Genomic DNA, 19,454 nt, shown 5'->3' with positions numbered 1-19,454 from the left:
ATATCCAGCAGGTTTACTAAATAAACCTGCCTATAGAGGAGAATTTTTTTTCTAAAAAGTTATTGATTTTTGTACAACTTCATACAGAACTCCCTAGCTCTGTTCTCTTACACAGCATCACTGACAAGCATCCCTATCCCAAAGCGATGATAGCTCAGATCATACACACAAAGCCTTGGACTGTATCTACAGCCAGTCCACTTACTCTACTGTGACTTGTTAATATTTCTTCTAGATATGGAGAAAAAAAGGCACTAATCAAAGAGGTAGCGGTCACACTAAAGAGTCTGTTTTGTACTTCTGATTCCCTCATAATTAGAAAACAGGCAAAATTCTTTCTACTCATGAAGCCTTTTCCCCAATACAGTCAATATGAGTAGAACTAACAAGTAAATACTCTACTAATTGCCCAGGAAAGACAAAACAAGATTGAGGTTTCCTGGTCCATATGATTAAAGTTTCCCAGACATTTTCTCAGATCAGCCAAGTGGAAAGATTTGCAAGCTAACTATGTTCTCCCTCTCCCATGAGAATTAATGTAAACCCACCTTCCTGCCTTCCATTTATCTCTTAACAGGTTTATGGCAATCAGCAGATCATCCTCCCCACTGGCTTCTCTCCAGCAACTTGAACATCTGCCCCTCTACACATAAACTAACCACCCAGGGGATTCACACCCTCCAAGAAAATATTTAACTTCTCCACATTCTGCTGCATTCTTTGGGGGTTGGTCGACAGCATTCCTGAAGCAAAAACTGAAAGGCAGATGTTTCACTGGATGCCATTAGCGTGTGATACTCCGCACGGAGAAATACTGCCTGCATTAAGTGCTGTGGCCTGGGGAGGTGGCAGAGCAGAACAGCGAGAACCCAGTCTTGGCCCACGCCAAGACACGCCATTTGGCTGAAACCTCCTACGTGGCTCAGGGCAATGAGAAAACGTTTCCAGAAAGATTAGAAATGCATTCAAACACCGAGCTGTTTAGATATGCAAGTACTTCTGGTGCAGCAGTTTAAGACACCTCAGCCAGGACTGTGAAAGGACTTGGGCTGCCAGCCCTCGTGTCATGCTGTAGGACAGATGTTGTACACAATTTGGTTCTCTGGCAGGCAAACACAGAGTGGGACAGTGCAGTTAAGAGAATTGTTTCTCTGCTCCTCAGGTGCTGAAGTGCTCCCTGCAGCTCCATTTATTTGCAGCTGTGCCTTGAAGTGGCACCAGGAAGGGAAGCACTGGGAACCCACGTGCCTCAGAGCAGCCAACACCACACCAAGAGGCCACGCTTCACTACTCTGACCAGCTGAAACCATCACGGGGGAAGGACCCTAGGACACCTGAGTGACCTTTGTGCAACGCCTCGCGGGCTGCGAGACGCGTTCCCAGGGCGAGGGGCGCAGCCGCGTGCCAGCCGCTCTCCACCTCGGCCCATGGGCACGCGCAGCCAAGTGAGGAATCCCGCAGCTTAATAAACGCAGGATTTTAAGGCAACTCAAGACAAACAACTGCAAACAGAAAAGCTAAAGGTACAATCGCCACTAGCACATGTAGGGGATTTGCAAAATGGTATTAGATTTATCTGGAATAAAACCTTGGGGTTTTAGTTTGTTACACTTTCTCTATCACCTCCGTGAGAAATACTATTCTAAGCAAAGGCTGTAGCAGCCACTGATCATTTAGAACAAAAAAGCTACTGGAAGAGTCTGACTGAGAAACATTTTCTCTGTCTGCAGAAGCCGCGCAGATTCAATTTCAATTTTTACAATGAATTAACTACACTGTGTTAAGCACTAACACAAGGCTTTGCACCTGCTGAACCAGGAGCTATTCCACAAAATGAAGCAAACTAGGCAGCATAAGCTAACAAGAACAGCACGTCTCTCAAAGCACAGAACCAAAAAAATCTGACTGCATGAAAATCCAACTTGTATTTAAGTCTCTTAAAAAAAAAAAAAAAAAAAAAAAAAGAGAGAGAGAGAGAGACGGAGGGATAGCAAGGCACAGATTAAAGCGGTTTCGCTGTGTGTAAAGGAGGTTAAGAACTGAGGCTACTGGGTGACTTGATGAACCTTCCTTCCTCCTCTGGAGAAGCGCTACTTGGTGCACGTGCCCCCCTTCTTGGGGGCTGCTCAGCTGGCAGCAGCAGGGGCTCCCTGCTCAGCACCTACTTGCCAGGGCCAGAGGCTGCAGGGCAGCTCATCTTGGCTCTCATGCACCTCACTAGGAGAGCCAGCCCTGACAGGTAAAGGCTCCCCCCAATGGGCTTTACAAAGCTGAATGCACCAGCAGCCTAAGCAAGTGGCCCAGGGAAGCCAACTGCCAGGGTACAGATGTGAACCAAATCTGGAGAAGAAGGGTGGAGGGCGAAAGACTGCCTTTCCCTGCCTGTAAGCAGCAGCAAACACAAATGGACAACATTAACTGGGTGGTAGCTCAGTCAAGGGCACAAGCTGAAGCTCAATGCAGACTCCAAGCTGGGTGAGGGCAGCACATGCACAACAGCAAGGCCAAGACCCCAAGTGCTTGAGGGCAGGTCAGGAGCCTGTTTCTCCCTTTTGCTCCAGCAGTGACACCAAGGCTGGTCCACGTGTCCCCATGCAACACCCAGCTCCTGGGAGACTAACCTCCTGCTGAGAACACGAGCAAGAGAGCAGCACAGTAACAGGACCAGGATTCAACATGTCAGAAAAAGCCTAGACATGGACCCCTGAAAAGTTTACACTTGCATATACCAAGGGAAAAACAAACTGTGTTTGGAGCCCAAGAAAACCACGAATAGTCTATTCTACAAAAAAAATAAAAATAAAAATAATAAAAAAATTCTTGTGTGAGGCATACAAGACAGTTGTGACATTTTACAGATACAGATCCCCCAATAATTCCCATAAAAGGGCCGTTACTGTTTAGAGAAGACATGAGGTTACAGGCAATGCGGGAGCAAAACTGGAAGCCAGATACTCCCAATCTGAGGCTCTTGCTCAATACTAGCTCACTGCTGGTCTGTGGTCAAGTGAGTAATGCCATCTTGCAAACAGAAGGCAACAACTGAAATCAATCCTGATACTAATGTCACCCTGATCCCAAAAAGACTAGAAACTCCCAAGTATTAACACTGAAGATTTTAGTGCAGCTTGACTCATTCCCTTCTTGCTGCTAAATACAAGTACAGATAATTAATCCTGTTCCCATTTATTTGGTGTTGTATTTAACAGAGAGAAAAAAAAAAAAAAAAACACTACTGCAAGGCCTCTATCTAACACTGCTAAAAGGATTAGTCATAGCCACAAACATCAGCTAGTCTCTTCCAAAAATAAAAACTGCAGTAATGGCTCCCCATCTCAAAGCATGTAACAAAGCACAAATGAAAGGTCTCTCTTCTGAGTCTCTAGGGAAGCATGCATTAGATGTATAAAATCGGCCTCTCCCAGGTTTCCTATTCTCCTGCTACATGGTCTCTTTCCAAGAGCTGCCCTCACTGAAGGGAAAGCCAGAAATTCGGGGCATGCCCAGCAGCCACAAGCCCATAGGCCAGACATGCACAAGCAGTTTCTCCCAACACAAGGAAACGAAGCCAAGGTTTCTCCCCAGTCTTCCCAAGAAGAGGCAGAGGAACCACAGACGCAAACACTCCCTTGCTCTTCTGTAGGAAGCCTTTAAGGTAACAGTGTCAACCTGCAGCCTGCCAACTTACCCGTGAACTTTGCTGTGGCCCCTTGGGCGAGTGACAATTAAAACCGAAATATATTAGCACTGTTTCACACAGCTAACAAAAGGGTAAGCATCAGCTCCATGGAAAAGGTTTTTCAGAGCTCACACTGCAGTAAACAAGACACTGGCCTGGTGGGATTTCTCTGGACATTTTCATAACAAATGAAAACAGTAAAGAGCAGCAGACAGGAGCAGCCACCCCATGAGTCATAAGTGGGAAAAAAAAAAAAGCCACAGCCAACAAAACGAAGACCATCCCATTAAATTAACTGCGTAAGCCAAACTGTCACTAGTAGCTCGTACTTTGACTCGGGAGGCTCTTCCACTATTGCCTTCCTCTCCCATGGTGGAAAAAGCCCCGTGTCACATTAGGCTTCAAGAAGATTTTGGGGAAGAAGCGTTTTGGGAAAATTCAGAGAAGGAAGGTGCCTTTGTGCCTATGTTCTACATATGTGCAGTGCTCAAGCAGTGAGACCAGTTGACAGCCTGGAGCCTCCAAAAAAGAATTAGCTTGCAAACAACCTACTATTTTTCTCCCTCCACTAGAGAAAATTAGATTATTCTATCTGTTCCCTAAAGGTGTCCTGAGGTTCCCTGCAGAAAGCCAGCTAAATTAACTTACAAAACATGCATATTTGCACTCTGGGCAGCATTAATTATTTTCCAGAAAAAGCTATTGTACTGAAGACAAAAGAAATTCCCCTCTCATCTTTGCTTTTATACCATCAAGCAAGGAAAATGCATTCAAAGCCCTTCTGAGTGAGCTGGCCAGGTGAGAAGCCCCTTACTTTCAGCAGGCAGGGCAGTAAAGTCAAGCAGGAGCGCAGCTGGGGAACACAGCGAGGCTGTGCTCAAACCCTGCATCAGCTTGCTGGGGTAAATAGAGCTGAAACAAGAGAGTTTACCCAAGACCAGCTGACAGTGTTGAAGCACATTTTCTCCCTGTTTATACTGAATGTAAAAGCTGTGCTTAGCAGCTTGGTAGCTAATTGGGCTCTTCAAGGTCACACAGGTTTTCTGATAAAGAAAAGCCTGCATTACTTCCAAGCCTGGCAGGGCTCAGGAGGTCTGTGATACACCATTACGGAGAGAGAGGGCAACAGCAAATACAAGCTGAAATCCAATTTTAAGTGTTTGATTTAGATGATCAGAAAATAAGTCTTTGTTCTTCTGGTCCTATTCATTGATAATCATTTCCATCTTAGCCTGGCCTAAAAGCACTCAGCAGTGTTAAGTACCAGCTACACTGCCTGCTTTCTATTCAGAAGCAGCAGCTCTATTTTTCAGCAAGAATGTTACAGAAGCCCATTAGGGGAGAGAACACATGAAGTGATCAGTGATCATGCACACAGCACTTGCGGAGCACAAGCTGAAGCCTTCTCAATGCATCCAGAGCACAAAAACACGAGTCTCACTTTTAAAAAGTGCATCCTTTCCAAAATATGAAGCTGCTCATCAGGAGGTAACACAATGACAGAATAACCAGCCCCTTCTGATAAGCCATAATTAAAATATACAAAATCAAAGGAGTTATCAAATAAATGACTGATTTTAAAACTCTTTCCGAAACAACATTTCCTATGTTGAGGCACATAAATAAGGCAAGAAAAGAGGTGAATAAAAGCATCAGCATTAATTTCACAAAGAAATATTTAAAGATTGAAAGATGGCTCCAGCTAGTAGATAGGAACATTAAATAAAATAGGTCCTGAGAAGAGAGCAAAAGAATGCCCCAAAACACAGTCTGGAAACTTTAAATCACCATAAATAGAACAGGAAGGGACTTATGTGAACTCAGAAAATGAAGGAGTTTAGACACTTGAAAAAGAGGCCATGTAATAGAAATATTTAACTATAGCCTAGAGAGTGGGCACTTCCCCCAGGTACATGTCAGTGTCGACAAGCCATTCACCTCAGTGCATCACCACTGCCAGGTAAACTGGTGCACATCATGAGCAAGGAAAGCCCCCGCCCCAGCAGGATGGGCACCACTGCCATATCCAGAGACCTGCTGGGAAACGCAACAGCAATGCATACGTATAGAATGGAAAAACCTAAGTAGAAGCTATTTAGATCTTTAAGAGAAACTCTTCACTTTCTCCCCAAGTTTGGAATTCATCCACACAGACAAAAGGTCTCCTTGTACTCAGACTCTTCAGAACGGATGGATAATTTACATCATGAAAACATCCCCCCAGCTGGCAGTCTGACTACAAGCACTGAATTGTGAGCAGATGCCTCTATGAGATAAGCAGAGGCTAACACTTCCCTCCTTCATTATCAGTCTGCTCACATCCACAGCACTATTTAGGAAAAGTCGCATTTCCTCCACTTTATCCTCTGCGATTCATCAGTGCATCCTCCTAAAACTAAGCAAACAGGGGTACCACATTTTACTGGGACAAAAAGTTAATCTGAGAAGCACATATCAAATTAAATCTGCAAAGGTTGGTTTATTTTCAGCAAAACTCTATGAACAGTAACGAAACAGCTGAACTTGTCCTGAATGTCCCCCTCTGCTGATTAGCAGCTAGAGCTCCTGTTTTACGGCAGCCTTTTTCATACAGGTACCTGCTAAAAACATGTTTCTAATGGAAGATTAGAAGCACTGAAAAAATGGAAAGGGAATGGAATGGAAAGAAAAAAATACCAGTTTGCTTACTCCTTTGAGTGGAGAAGGTCTATCAAATTTCATATCCTTTTCACACTGACAAGACCACGCAAGAGCACGCACTTGCTAGCATTTCCTTTTGCTTTCTTCTGACTTGTTTCTTGCTCATTCTCAGGAAAGGACAAATTTTCCATTTCTTTCCCTTACCCCATTTTTGCCCTTATTACGCAGGCTACTTTCTCCACTGCTATTAATGAGTGTGTGCAATTTTCCAAGGCAGCTGTGAGATGGCAGGCTATAAATACTTGATCTGTTACTTAAAACAAAGACTTAAAGGCAGAAGAACACCCCTATGCTCCTCCCTTGCAAATTCTTACTTTTAAGATTGCAGACAGCAGCAGGGAGGCAATACCTTCCATTCATACACTACTACCATGGGCAAAAGACAGTTCAGACACTGGAAGCTCAGATGATCAGTGTAATGCAAGGAATAGAAACACTGATTATGGCAGACAGAAGGTAGGAAGCTGGCAATGGCCTGGCCAAGACTGACCTCTGCCACCGGAGCCACCCAGACTCTCCCATCTCCCCCCTTCTGCAGACACTTGTTCAGCTTCCCATGCTAGGGAGGCTCCTGGGAGCTTCCCCTCCTGGATTACAGAAACTGCTGATGAGCAGAGTTTTTCAGGAGTTATCCCACTCTGATACACATAAAGGGGTTTCCCAGCACACAGATGAGCAGCGAAAGCTGAACAGAAATTATAAAGAGCAGAGAATGAGAAACGTAGTCTGACCAACACGCTCTCTTGGAATAAAAGGGCTGTATTAAATAACGCCTGCTGTTATTAGCTGGTGAGTTGTGGCTTGTATCACATTAATGTAAAATGGTCAAACATCTAAGTGAGGAATTATTACACTTCTAGAGCAAATTATGGCTACATACCATTTTTTTCTGGAAAAAAAAAAACTGCAGAGAAAAAGAAAAGAGAGCACTGTCATTCTGACTGCTAACGCACACTGAACACACCAGTCTGGGCTGGGGGGTTGGGGGGGGACACTTATGCAGGATTTGCATTGAGCACACTCAAACTCTAAGTGGAGGCTTTTATGGGAAAATCCATGCTGGGAAAACTGCAAGCAATAACATTTAATATGAGGTCTACTGTCCGCACCTAAAGAGCCTAGAGATTCTGCCGTATCTGGCAGGAACAAGAAGTGTCTACTGGATGCTAGGTCTCCTCATTGCAGACCACGCTTCACCACAACAAAGAGCAGAGCTCCAGCAGACACAGGTGAAACTCTCTTAAGTGGAAAGTCCCATGGTGAAAAAACGGTTGCACTTTCGAGGCGTTTGCAGGGAAGCAGGGAGGAAAGGCACTCAGCCGCCCTGGGAATCGGCGCAGCCTTTAACACACTGGAACTAAAGCGAACTCCCACCACCCTCTTAGGTCATGCATTCTTGAAGCCGCCCCGAACAAAGGCACTATTGACTTGTGCATGTGGGCGGCTCGGACAGCTAAAGGCCGCAGAGTAAATTACTGTGTGATGATCCAACATTGATAAGTCACCAAGGCTGCTTGTTCCAGTCATGTTTCCAAAAGGGGAGGAGGGGAAATTGATTTTCTCCTTGCCACCCCCCAGCCTTATAGGAAAAGCATTTTTAGTCTGATCAATTTTAAGTTGTCAGTGCAGTGCAAAGTCTGAAAACTAGGTCTAATAACTCAGCAAGACTTGGTATCTTGTTTGTACAGCTTTGATGCAAAGATGTTAAGTCCATTTCCCCCCAAAACAGCTGTGTTTATTCATTAGGGACTGGAGAGATGCTATGTAGAGCACACAAGCCCGATCTGCACAGGAAACCTCCACATCCTTTTTCAGCATGAAGGATAAAAAGCTTATTTTAGAAAAGCACTTTCTGCAAGGCAGGCACTGCCAGATTACAGATGACCAAGGACTTGGCATGCCATTCTCCAAGGGGCTTCATTTCTTGCACATATCTGCACTGCGAAGCTATCTCCTGTCACCCATGCCAGCAGTGAGACGGGTGGTACCAGGGCTGCAGGAGACCAGGTCCTTACAAAGTTCATGTCTTTGCATCAAACAGCCCTCGGGCACACTTTAACCTGCAGGCAGGGACCCATCCTAGCTACGCTCCAGCCAGGTGCAAAGAGGTGGAGGCTGCAGCCCTCTTCCCCAAGAGGGGTACCTTTTAACCGAGGGCACAGGGGGAATGATACTGCCCCAAAACACTGACTAGTCCAGAAATGAAGGGGGAAATTGTCTTTTGCTCTATAGTCTCAGGAGGAGAATGCATAGAAATTGCAAAGAAATGTCATCACTGCTGTTCTATAAACACAACATCATCGCTCACTTCTATAACAAGGACCTTATAAATGTAGCTATTTCCACCCATTCCAGCTCCTAATGAGACCTTGGCCTCAGAGAAAAGTTTCCTTCTCCCCAGTGCTTCCTTATATAGGAGGTAGCTCGGGAACGAGTGCACAGCACCCTGGGCCAGGGCGCATCGGAGCTGGTGGCAGCAGCAAGTGGAGCGTTGGGAGCAGAGACTGGCAATGCAGCAACACTCAGGAGCATTTCTTGATCAAAAAAAGCATCTCCGAAGGAACAGGAGCAAATTAACAACTCTTATCCATTAGTAACAAGCTAAACAAGGCAAATCACAGGACAATTAGACTAATTCAATTCAATTAACAGCCTTGTGCAACTGGGGCATATAATGCTGCAAGAGGCTCTCCTGAGGTCTGCTTTCCTCCTGCCTCAGCGACAGTGCGAGCTGCCAGGCAGCCTCCCGCTCTCCACAGCTCGACACTCTTCCCTTGCTCTCAACGCAGATTCTTTCAGATCACACAACTAAAGTAAACATGTTATGTAGCACTTCAGGTTCAGTTTTGCAACCCAAGTGACAGGAGTCCAAACCACACCAGACAGAGGCCACGTAAAAGCTCTTCTGCCTCAGGTCTGTGCTCAGCAGCCCTTGCTTGCGGTTGCAGGAGGAAAGGTCTGGGAGCACTGGCTCTGTACACCACGGGATGGCTCAGTCATTCCCAATGATCTGCAAGTTTTTCTTAACTGGTGTTTGAAGCCTTCTCCCTCGCCTGTTGACAGACAGCGCTTTCCCCACTCGCCGTCCTCCCCATGTGTTCATAACCCACAGCAGCTCCAAAGCCTGGCGCCGCTCCCATCTGAATTGGATATCAAAACCAGACAATTAACGTTGCTGAACCTCATTAGGAGCAAGTTACATCACATGACTACGCACGAGAGCACCGAGCAGCAGCAAGCCCAGTGGCACCGGCTACGTCCGGAGCGAGGTGACCTTCCAAAGGAGCCTGTAGTTTACCCTCTCTGTAGCTACGGAGAGGCCAGACACCCTCCTTACACAAAACACTGAATTCTCTAGAATTTTGATTGCTTATCTTCCTCCTGTCCCAGCCTTTCTCCTACCACTCCCCATAGAGAGATTTTTCAGGAACACACCATAATTAACATTGAAACTATTTGTAAATAATATTGTCACTATTAGCATCTAGCACTCGTCTCTGGGCAGAAAAGAAAGCTTATTTTGGCCTCAACTTAAGAAGCTTTGCATTCATCAACAAACATTTAAGAAAGCATATTTCTAGCACATTTGCATCTCAACACTTGCTCTGTTACAGAGTTTCTAGGTTTTCTCTCTGCCTCTCCACAGAGAAATCTCTACTTAAAGAGCTATCACAATTTCCCTTTCTGACCAAACTGGGCTGAAGGTTTTAAGTAGCAGTTCCTTTGCCTTCGCACCATGTTTTAATACACTTTTTATCAATTACAAACTTATGTACAAGCTATTACTATTCGTTAACACAAAAGACACTAAATTACAGCAATATCCATAAGGACCATTTTCAACCCAAACACCCACACAACAGTTTTATTTTCTCAGTCTATTAAGCCGAGGAAGAGATTGGGATAAACAGACTTGACAAAACTCCTGCTGGAGGGAGGCCATTTCTAAAACAAAGCTTGCCACTGAGTTATGTTTCAAAATATATTTTGGAAAGTCAGAGAAACAAAGCTTCTTCCAAATTGTTATTTGCTTATTGAAACAGGGAGAGAATTGCATTTCAGCTCTGAACTCCCAAGTACTATCTAGCATTTGCCTTCAGCTCTGTATTTAGAGAACAAAATGCAGAAACTGAAAATGTTCTTGGAAGTTAAAGGTGCGTTCAAAATGTAAGCATGCAAGTTTGCGTTCATCTACATACTATTTTTTCTGGATGCAAAAAAAGCACAACTTTATATTGTGCCAGATGCAATGAGTAGTTCTACGAACAGAGAGAAACAAAAACATACATAAACAAGAAGGAAGCAGGGCTTAGCATGATCATCCTTCCCACACCGCAGCAGCCCGACAGGATTATTTTGGACCACCACTAACAAAGAATACGAAACAGGATGCTTCCCCCGATGCTTCAAAGAGAAGGCGAATTCCAGGCTCCTCAAGACATCCAGCTGCAAAATTTAGAAGTCCTTCAGTTTAATACAAAAAAAAAAAAAAAGACTAGAAAGGAAATAAGTCTTCTTTATTTCAAGTTCTAAAGCAATTTATGGGTATCCAACCTACCTTTGGAAAGCTATCTGTAGATCGCAACTCCTTCCAGGCAGGCCATAGACTATCTGGTCCCAGTACAAGAAAAAACTCTGAGGAAATCAAGCCAGACCAGATACTCCTGTAGTGCTATTTGTGCAAGAAAGATTCACAGGCTGGAAGAGCATTTCTTTGCTCTCTTTTAAGGGGAGAAAGGGTAAAAGAAACAAATGGCCTAGCCATCGAAATGAGACCAAGTGCCTGCACATCCCTGAGGCAATGTAACATTAAACATATTTCCCACTGCCTCACTGGTTACCAAGTGTTAACTTTTTTTTTTTTTAAAAAAAAAAAAAAAAAAAAAAAGATGAATCTGCCACATGAGCTTACGTTGTTGCCCTGGTAAAGCAAAGTCCCAAAGCTCACAACACCCTTTGTTTTCACACAAGCCTTTGTTTTCATTAAATCCTTGTTTTAATTTGGCTTGGGTTTGGTTATCACTGATCTGTGGTTCCTTCTTGAACCACAAGAATCTTTGAACCACAAATCAAAGGTCTTTCCTTCCCAAAAAGGGATCTCAGATTTTTCTGACTCTACGGAATCCATGTTTTCGTCATCTAGATAGGCCCATAAAACAAACTACCCGCAACTACCCACCACACTTGGATATAAATGTGCATCTTCACAGATTCTGCTATTACCAAAGCATCAGGTTGCCTGGTAAAGATCAAAGTTGCTGGAAACACAAACAATTTATGGAAAACCAAAGATACTTCGACTGAAAAACAGAATCATTTTCTAAAATGCTAGCTAAAATTTCATCTGTATTTCCCACAGACAGGAGGCAACCTTGTTTTGAGAGAGAAGTGATGGCTGTGTCTTCAACCAAGTTTGCCATGATCTGAAACAGGCAGTCATTAAGACAGTCATTCAAAGAAGTATTTAACAGATATGGCCAAGCTCTTCGAAATAATTTCAGACTCCCCCAAAAGACCAAAACTTGAAGCATTTTAAATACGCGGACATGGTAGCAAGTATAGTTAGATTTCCTGTCAAATTCTGACAGGCCTGTATCTGACTGATGAAGCAGTTTACTTGCGTAAACTTGTTTTCTTCAAAAAGCCTTTGATTTCAAATATAGGTTCTAATTCCATACCTTCAAGAAAATGCCATTTCTGAACTGCAAACACACATTTCCACTACATCTGCCAACAAGAAAAAACACCTCAGAATTTTCTTAATTTGAAAAAAAAAAAAAAAAGTCCATATTACAGTTCTTTTTTAAAATCTCCCTACATAAACTGAGGCAAAGAAAAGCCCTGTCATGAGAAACTCTCTTCCTGGTTTCTGTAAGACAGATTCTACACTGACAACGGCAGAAAAGCCCTAAATTGGTACTGAAAAAAAGCAGCACTCCCAGACTGCCCTTGCTTAGCTTTATGCGAGGCTATCTGAACTACTCTTTTCACAGAGTAGTTGGAGGATAACAGGGGAGAAAAAAAAAAGTTGATTTTCAGGAGATAAAAGTGTGGCAACATACATTTCTCCCCACTCCCCCACTCTTAATAGGTGTGTAAAGAAATCCAGATCTGCGCTGCTGGCTCCAAAACGCACTAACATTGGTCAAGGTGGTAGAGGCACGACCCCTAATAACAAGAAGCTGATGGTGCTGACAGCTTTTGGGGAGAGAAGAGAGTTTTCCTGAAAAAGCTGATGGTAAAGTAGCAGCTTTTATATACTTTAAAGTTTTGTTCTACTGGGAAAGCACTTCTAAAGCAAGCAGAAACTTTAAAAGTTTGCTTTGGAAAAATAAAGGGAATGTTATGTCAAGTCTTCCTCTACTCTGCTGGATGACCTTCAGGAGGCTTTAAGATAAATGTATTCTGCTTAAACTACTACCTCTCACTTCAGATGCAATTCACTTCCTCCTCCCCATCCTCCTTTATCTAGAAACCCTAAGTACTGAAGTTTAGTTCAGCTAAAAATTTGCTCAAAGCCAGTGCTGTAGAACTAAACTCAAATCAAGTCACCACACTGAGCACATTCATTTTCCCCAAGTACCGAGTTAATCACCTAACTGGGTCTGGTTACTTTTTATTTGATCTTCTGCTTTATTTAAAACTTGCACTGTGGGAGGAGAGGGCTGTTGGACAGGTTTATTTTTCAAGTGCATTTCAATCTCCCAAGAACATTAAACACACCAATTATACACTGCTTCATTAACCAAGTGACAATAAAGTAACAACCTTCAAATATAAAACACATTGACTAAGGTAATCAATTGTACCCGCTCCCAGAGTGTTTTCCCCCAACTCATTTTCCCACAACTCATCACACGGGAAAACAGCTCCAGGCTGTTCCCAGCCCCTTCATGATTATAGCAAAGAGCTCTGGAAGCAAGATGACCTTCAGAGGGTAAAGTTGTGAGCGTGAGGAAGATGTCAAAGCTGATGATTGTGCTGGCTTGTTGCATTCAAATATTACGCTGCAATTCAGAAAATATCTTTTTTCTCCAGGACTGAACTGCTGACACGGCTCTCTGAAATATTTCAAAGTCCTTTGGACACAAAAATTATTTTATTTTTTTGGCCGGGAAAAAAAAAAAAAGTGGATTTACAGACAGATTTGCTAAGCAGATTTTCCCTAAAAGGTTGTATTTTAACACCAAGCAAACATGAAAGTAGGCCAAGTGCAGGAAGGCCTTGCTCTGGGGTGAGCACTCAAGTGAAAAGCAGCAGCACCTCCTGCTCACGAGATCCTTGCCCCTCTCCTCCAGGCCTACCTGGACATCTGCTGCTGACGCGCAAAGGGCTTTGAGCTTTCCCTTTGCCTGCCCTGCTTTAGGACTCCTGTACGCAGCTAACTCACCCAGCTCTTAACTTCCGTGTCTAAGTGCTACAGCAGCTCCTTTGATATTACCTTGTTGGATAGTATCATTTGCTGTTAATTCTAAATTGTAACTGCAGCCAAGAAAAAAAAGGTTATTAAAAAACAAAACTACACACCTTCAACCCTACACAAAACAAAAATTATGAAACATTGCTGAAAGCTTGGTAACCAACTGATAGGTAAAGAGTTGTTTCAATCCTTGCTCCGAGCTGTTTCTTTTTCTAAGCAGAAAAAGCATTAGACCTCTCCTTGCTAAACTTGGATTAACAGATTTTTTTTTTCCCAAGGAGTCCTATCAGCAGATTTTTCAAGGAATCCTTCCCTCCCCTCCAATTTCAGATATGTGACCTTCAACAGCACAGCTACTATCTCCTTGTTCACTTCCAACTCAAAAATAAAGTCCACGTTTGCTTTCCAAAAATAAGACATCAGTACAACTCCCATAATGTGTTTCAAGACTTCTCTTCCCTCCCTCACAGGCTGTTGTGACATACCTGCGACAGAAACGCCATGACTGTGGACTTCAACATCAGCATTAACTCAAATAACTGCCCAAATGCTGCCCAAGAGGAAGAAGTACTGTTACTTGCACTAAAACCACAGCCTTTCAGCACTCCTGGAAGAAGGTTGATCATCTGGACTTTGGTACCTGCACAAGTCAAGAAAGCTGAAGTGAATTTTTTGACACATGTTTATCCTTATGGAATTTGTGAACTCACTACTGTTGCTCAAAATTACCATCATTCTTCCTCTCTCATGAGGAAAGCACTAAGAAAGGAAGAAGATTTATTAATAAAATTGATGTCTGCAGGGAAGTCTAACAGGGAAAGCATGTAACGTCCTGAATCCAGCTGAGCGCACAAGCCTCAGAAAGGGCTCCGTTCCATGAAGCTGAGTGCCAAATCCACGAAAACCAGATATGCCCCATCTGTTCCACTGCGACTGCTTTATGTCTGGACAGCCCAATCAAGCACAAACTGTACCACGGTTTTGTTTTTCCTCCTGTTTATTATTTAAGCTTGCAGCTGCAGTGAGAAGCCTTTCTTTCTCATCACAGAAACCCCACTGGGCCAGGAGTTGCAGAACACCATGTAAAATAAATCTGCCTCTTCCACCCCCGTGCAGCACACATCCACATGAACAACTTCCAATTCATTAGCTAACCCCATCCACCAGGCCATTAAGTCAAACTCTAAAATACAAGGTCCCAGGAATCAATTTGGCAACAAGAAATAACATTTTGCATGCCAACTGTCAAGTGCGATCTGAAGCAGCTGAATTACCTGTGCTTCAAAAGAGCATAGGCCATGACTAAGTGCAACAGATGTTAATGCAAGCCATGCGCCCCATCCCTTCCTGCCCATGGAGAGCACCTGCTCCTTCTCTCTTTCTGTTGCTCAAGCTTCAAGTGCCTTCTCAAAGCAGTTAGTTAATTCAGAGCTCCTCAGTTTAAGTGAGCAGCTCAAATATTACCCTTCACCATGAATGCACCACACATACACGAAGCATTTAGCAATGCTGCTGCTTTCCTGAATAACTTAGCCTTACTAAATTCCTCACCAACCACCTAACCAACATTATTAGCACTGACTTCAGTAGCTGTGTCATCTGAAAATATTACCTTTTCACATTTTAAAGAGACTCAAAACCACAGATGCTTACAGAGGTGCTTGAGAAACCCTGCTGCTAACCTCTGATGAAAACTGACCGCATTGGGTTTTCTCTCTCCCTGCAAGTAAATCCTGAAGTGTAAAAGCTTTTGAAGACAACTTCACACTCGCGCAAGAGTACCCTCATGCTTTCTTTTTTAATCCCAGGAATGTGCTTTAGACAATTCTTGGTTTTGTTTCCTGAAAAGGAGTAGGTTGAATTTGAACGACAATCTCTACTGTATTAATTTGTGCTATGCTCTACTCTCAGCGCAACTGCCAAGCACAGGGCATCTCTCTCCCCTTTCTCCCAGATATTCCACTAAATCTAAATTCCTTCCAATAGCAGATAAGGTGCATTAACAGAGTTTCTCTTTTAATTTTAAAAGACCTTAAGACCCCTAAAATGACAACTTAAGAATGTGAAATATTTGGACACTTCAAGGCTAAGTGGCTATACTGAACATTACCTTCACTTAACATAAAGGAAATGCTCATATTATCCTTAGAGTATAATGTCCTGGCATGAGTCACTCCATTTAGACACTGAACACTGAAAATCGCTACAAAAGACAAAGTCCATTTTTCCTAATTCTACTTTAAACACCACTACCACGAAAAAAAAAAAAAAAAAAAAAGATGCAAGTGATAGAGCTAAAAGGAAAAAAAACCCACACACAAACAGGAAAAAACAGCCCATAAACACCACTGCCACATCCAGCAGGGCTATTTCAAACATAGCAGTGGAGACCAATTTAACTGATAACATCAATCCTTTATGAGTTCAAAATAGCCAGCTATAAACAAAGTATCAGCAGAAATAAGGACATTGCCCTTGAAGGGAAAACTAGGAAATGGTGAGCCCGTTCCAAGGATTTAAATGTCCAGAAGAGATCATGATCAGGATTCATCCACACTCCAATGTAAGAGGCCATCGGGTATCTCCAACCAACCCTGCAAAAAATACAGAAAGAGCAGCAACCACAGAGCAGCAGCCAATTTGGATCTAAGCTCTGTCCAAAAAAGGCAGAGACACTTTAGACCGTGCAGCCTTCCAGAAACTCTTCCAAATATTAGGGTGATCCTGCTCTCTGGAATGAAGAATGTCACACAGCTCCAAGCTGTGCTCCTACTTTCCCCTGTTCTGGAAGATGTTTACTTAACCATCTTTAAAGATAAAAAGCAATCCTCGCTTGAGCTCCTTCTCCCACTCCTCTACCCAGGGGCAGGAACCAAGTTTTGTAAATCACTTCTTTCAAATATGCAAAACAGAAGAGATCAAACGTATGTTTATATATATTTACACATTGTGTTTACAGAAGTCTCTGGAATTAATAGGAGAAATGACTTAATGTCACCACAGGATGGGGGGAGGAGAACATTGTAAATTTAAAAATAAGAACCATCTGTTCCTCCTGTTGGCTTTTGCTACCCCTTCAGCTTGGATGAGTTCTTTGAACTAGGCTGCAGCAAAGCAAAGCTGCCTTCTGGAATCGCCCCAATCTTCGCACATTTACAGAAAATAATGGTTTAGCCAGTAACCCATTCATGATGCAGAGAGTATGGGAATTAAAGCACCATTCAAACCCATTCTGCAAATGTGAACAGAAAAATCTGACATATGCATTCCGCTGTCCTATTTCCCATCCTAAGTGTACCTCATTTAGGAAGTCAAAGGCGCTGCGATCTTTGTACAGCTCTTCCAAAAACCACCTGGGCAATGGTTCTTAATGATCATTCCTTAGAACACAGCCACTTGGTTTTAAGTTTTCTATATTGCTTAAACTGATACAGAACTAGGTGCACTGAACGGAAAACGATTGTTGCTACACTCAGGTATCGGAGTGCATCACAGCTGTCCACAGCAGTATTCCCATTCATCCAGCATCAGCCACCCAGTCACTAGGATGGATACATGGCCTCCGCCCTCTCTCTCTAAAGCTGTGTTAGTTGTGCTAGAGCAACTACAATACAGAACTAAAGCAACTCTGCCAAAATAAATACAGAAATACTTTGGAATTACAGTATTCAAAGATGGACTTCCACTAAATAGTGAAAAAAACTAAACTATGTCCAAGTATTACTACAATATGTGTTCTCCCCCTCTCCCCCCAAAAAAAACTTTATAGCTTCCATTATGACAGGATTTGCAAGAACTTCAGTTGCATGTTAGAACACATTCTGGCAGTTTGCAATATGCTGAAATCCTAAACTATGAAAGAATAAAACAAATCCAGCCATTTACAGACTTGGAATACAATCAAAATCTAGATCAAGAGGGAAAGAGAAGAGACACAGCTACTTCATATAAAGGACCTCATACACCTGAGACAGACCTATAACCAGTTACCTCTTCTTTAGATGTGTTTCCAGAACAAGTTTTGCTTTACAAAACAGAAGAAAATCTCAACTCAGATCATCAGCCTGCACCTCACAGTAGTATAAAAATAAAGAAATGGAGGGAAAAGGAGCTTCACAATTGTCTAAGAGACAATTCCATTGGGTCTCTTCCTCAGAGGTCACTAATTATGGATCATTGCCAAATATTAAAAAACAAACAGCTTATCTGCATGTCTCTCCTTCTCCCTTTTAAGGCACAACTTTCAAAATTGGGACAGTGAACAGTACACTGCAGGTACACCCATCTCCAGAATACCACCTGCAGCTAAGCTGCATGACAGCACATTTCTGTGGGAGAAGAAACTATCACAAAGGCACACAAAGATACCACCTTCAGCACAAGATGCCCCATACTGGTGGATGCTGAAAAAGGGAAGCGTATCAGAAGGCTGTCTCCTTCCAAAGGGAATTGTTATCACCAGATCACTGGCATCTTTACATTCCTCTCTAGACATCTGTGGTTGGACATTAGTGGAGAAGATACTTGGCTAAATGAAAAACCATCAAAGGCGTCCTCAAGGACACCCTGGCAGGTCCCCAGCACAACAGGAAATTATGGAAGACAACTTGCACACACAGCCAAGAGAAGTATCAAGACTATTTGCACTTCACAATTCAGTTCTTTGCACTCACTGTATCTCACATTGCAACAACTTCACCATGCCTATGCCCAGATTTCTATCACGAAAATCAGGATGGCCATGAGCCAGAAAGCATGCAAATCCTAACAGGCACAACTGCACAGGGAGAAGCCCTTAACAAAAAGTTAATTATAGCAACAAAATGACATCTTCACTTGGGTAACTGCATCAGCATTGCGAATGCTTTGCCCAAACTGTGCACTACTATTATTGCTCCTCTAAAGTATTGAAAATGCACACATTGAGACTGTCTTATCAAAACATACAAGACCCTAAGCTGCTTAGTGAAACTGAGAAAACCTCTTTGTGCACTTCTATTCCTCTTTGCAGCGTAGACTCCCCACCCCGCCCCCCCCACCCAAGATTGATTTTACACAAATTATCTAAAATGAGTAAGACTACTTCCTGGACAACACAGATGGAAACAGATGTTGTAATTCACTACGTCGGAATCAAGTCTCTCAGTTAAATCCTCCCATACAAAAATGCACCTGCAGAACAAGCAAAAGCAGCAGGAACTAACCTTCAGGGAATCAGCATGGGAATGTCTCTGATATGTGTTTATGTCTGAAAAGAGCATCGGGTTTTCTTTAGGAAAGTCACCAAGAAATTAGAAACTCAAATCTTGAGAAAAGCCATTCTGAAAGCCAAAGAAGAGTGATATACAGAATAGTTATTTTTAAACATACTTGTATTTTCTAAAAGCTTTGAAGAATTAAATAAAAACCTCTGCCTGTACAAGACAGAAGCAAAGAGGACAAAGAGGACAGAGTAGGCAAACAGTATGCATACATACTAGTAATACTTCCTTTGAGTTGCTAACACAATAGCGAACTATTCCCTGAAGACCAAACTTGAACATATTCTTGAGTTCTGTTTGAAATAGCATCTGTTAAAAAAATAAGACACACAAATGAATCTAAAGGCAAAAGAGAGTTTTGTCAAAACAGAACAGACGTACCTATCAAACATAC

General features: G+C 42.9%; 1 protein-coding gene across 1 annotated transcript in view; it reads right to left on the bottom strand.

The window, feature by feature from the left end:
• LAMC1 (laminin subunit gamma 1) overlaps positions 1 to 19,454 on the bottom strand; it is a 64,850-nt gene that overhangs the window by 22,515 nt on the left and 22,881 nt on the right. The window lies entirely within an intron of this gene.

Source organism: Tinamus guttatus, unplaced genomic scaffold, assembly GCF_059628265.1.
Source record: "Tinamus guttatus ecotype Peru unplaced genomic scaffold, ASM5962826v1 Tinamus_guttatus_pri_ptg000211l, whole genome shotgun sequence".
Classification (NCBI taxonomy): Eukaryota; Metazoa; Chordata; class Aves; order Tinamiformes; family Tinamidae; genus Tinamus; species Tinamus guttatus.
This window is presented reverse-complemented; position numbering and strand designations above follow the sequence as displayed.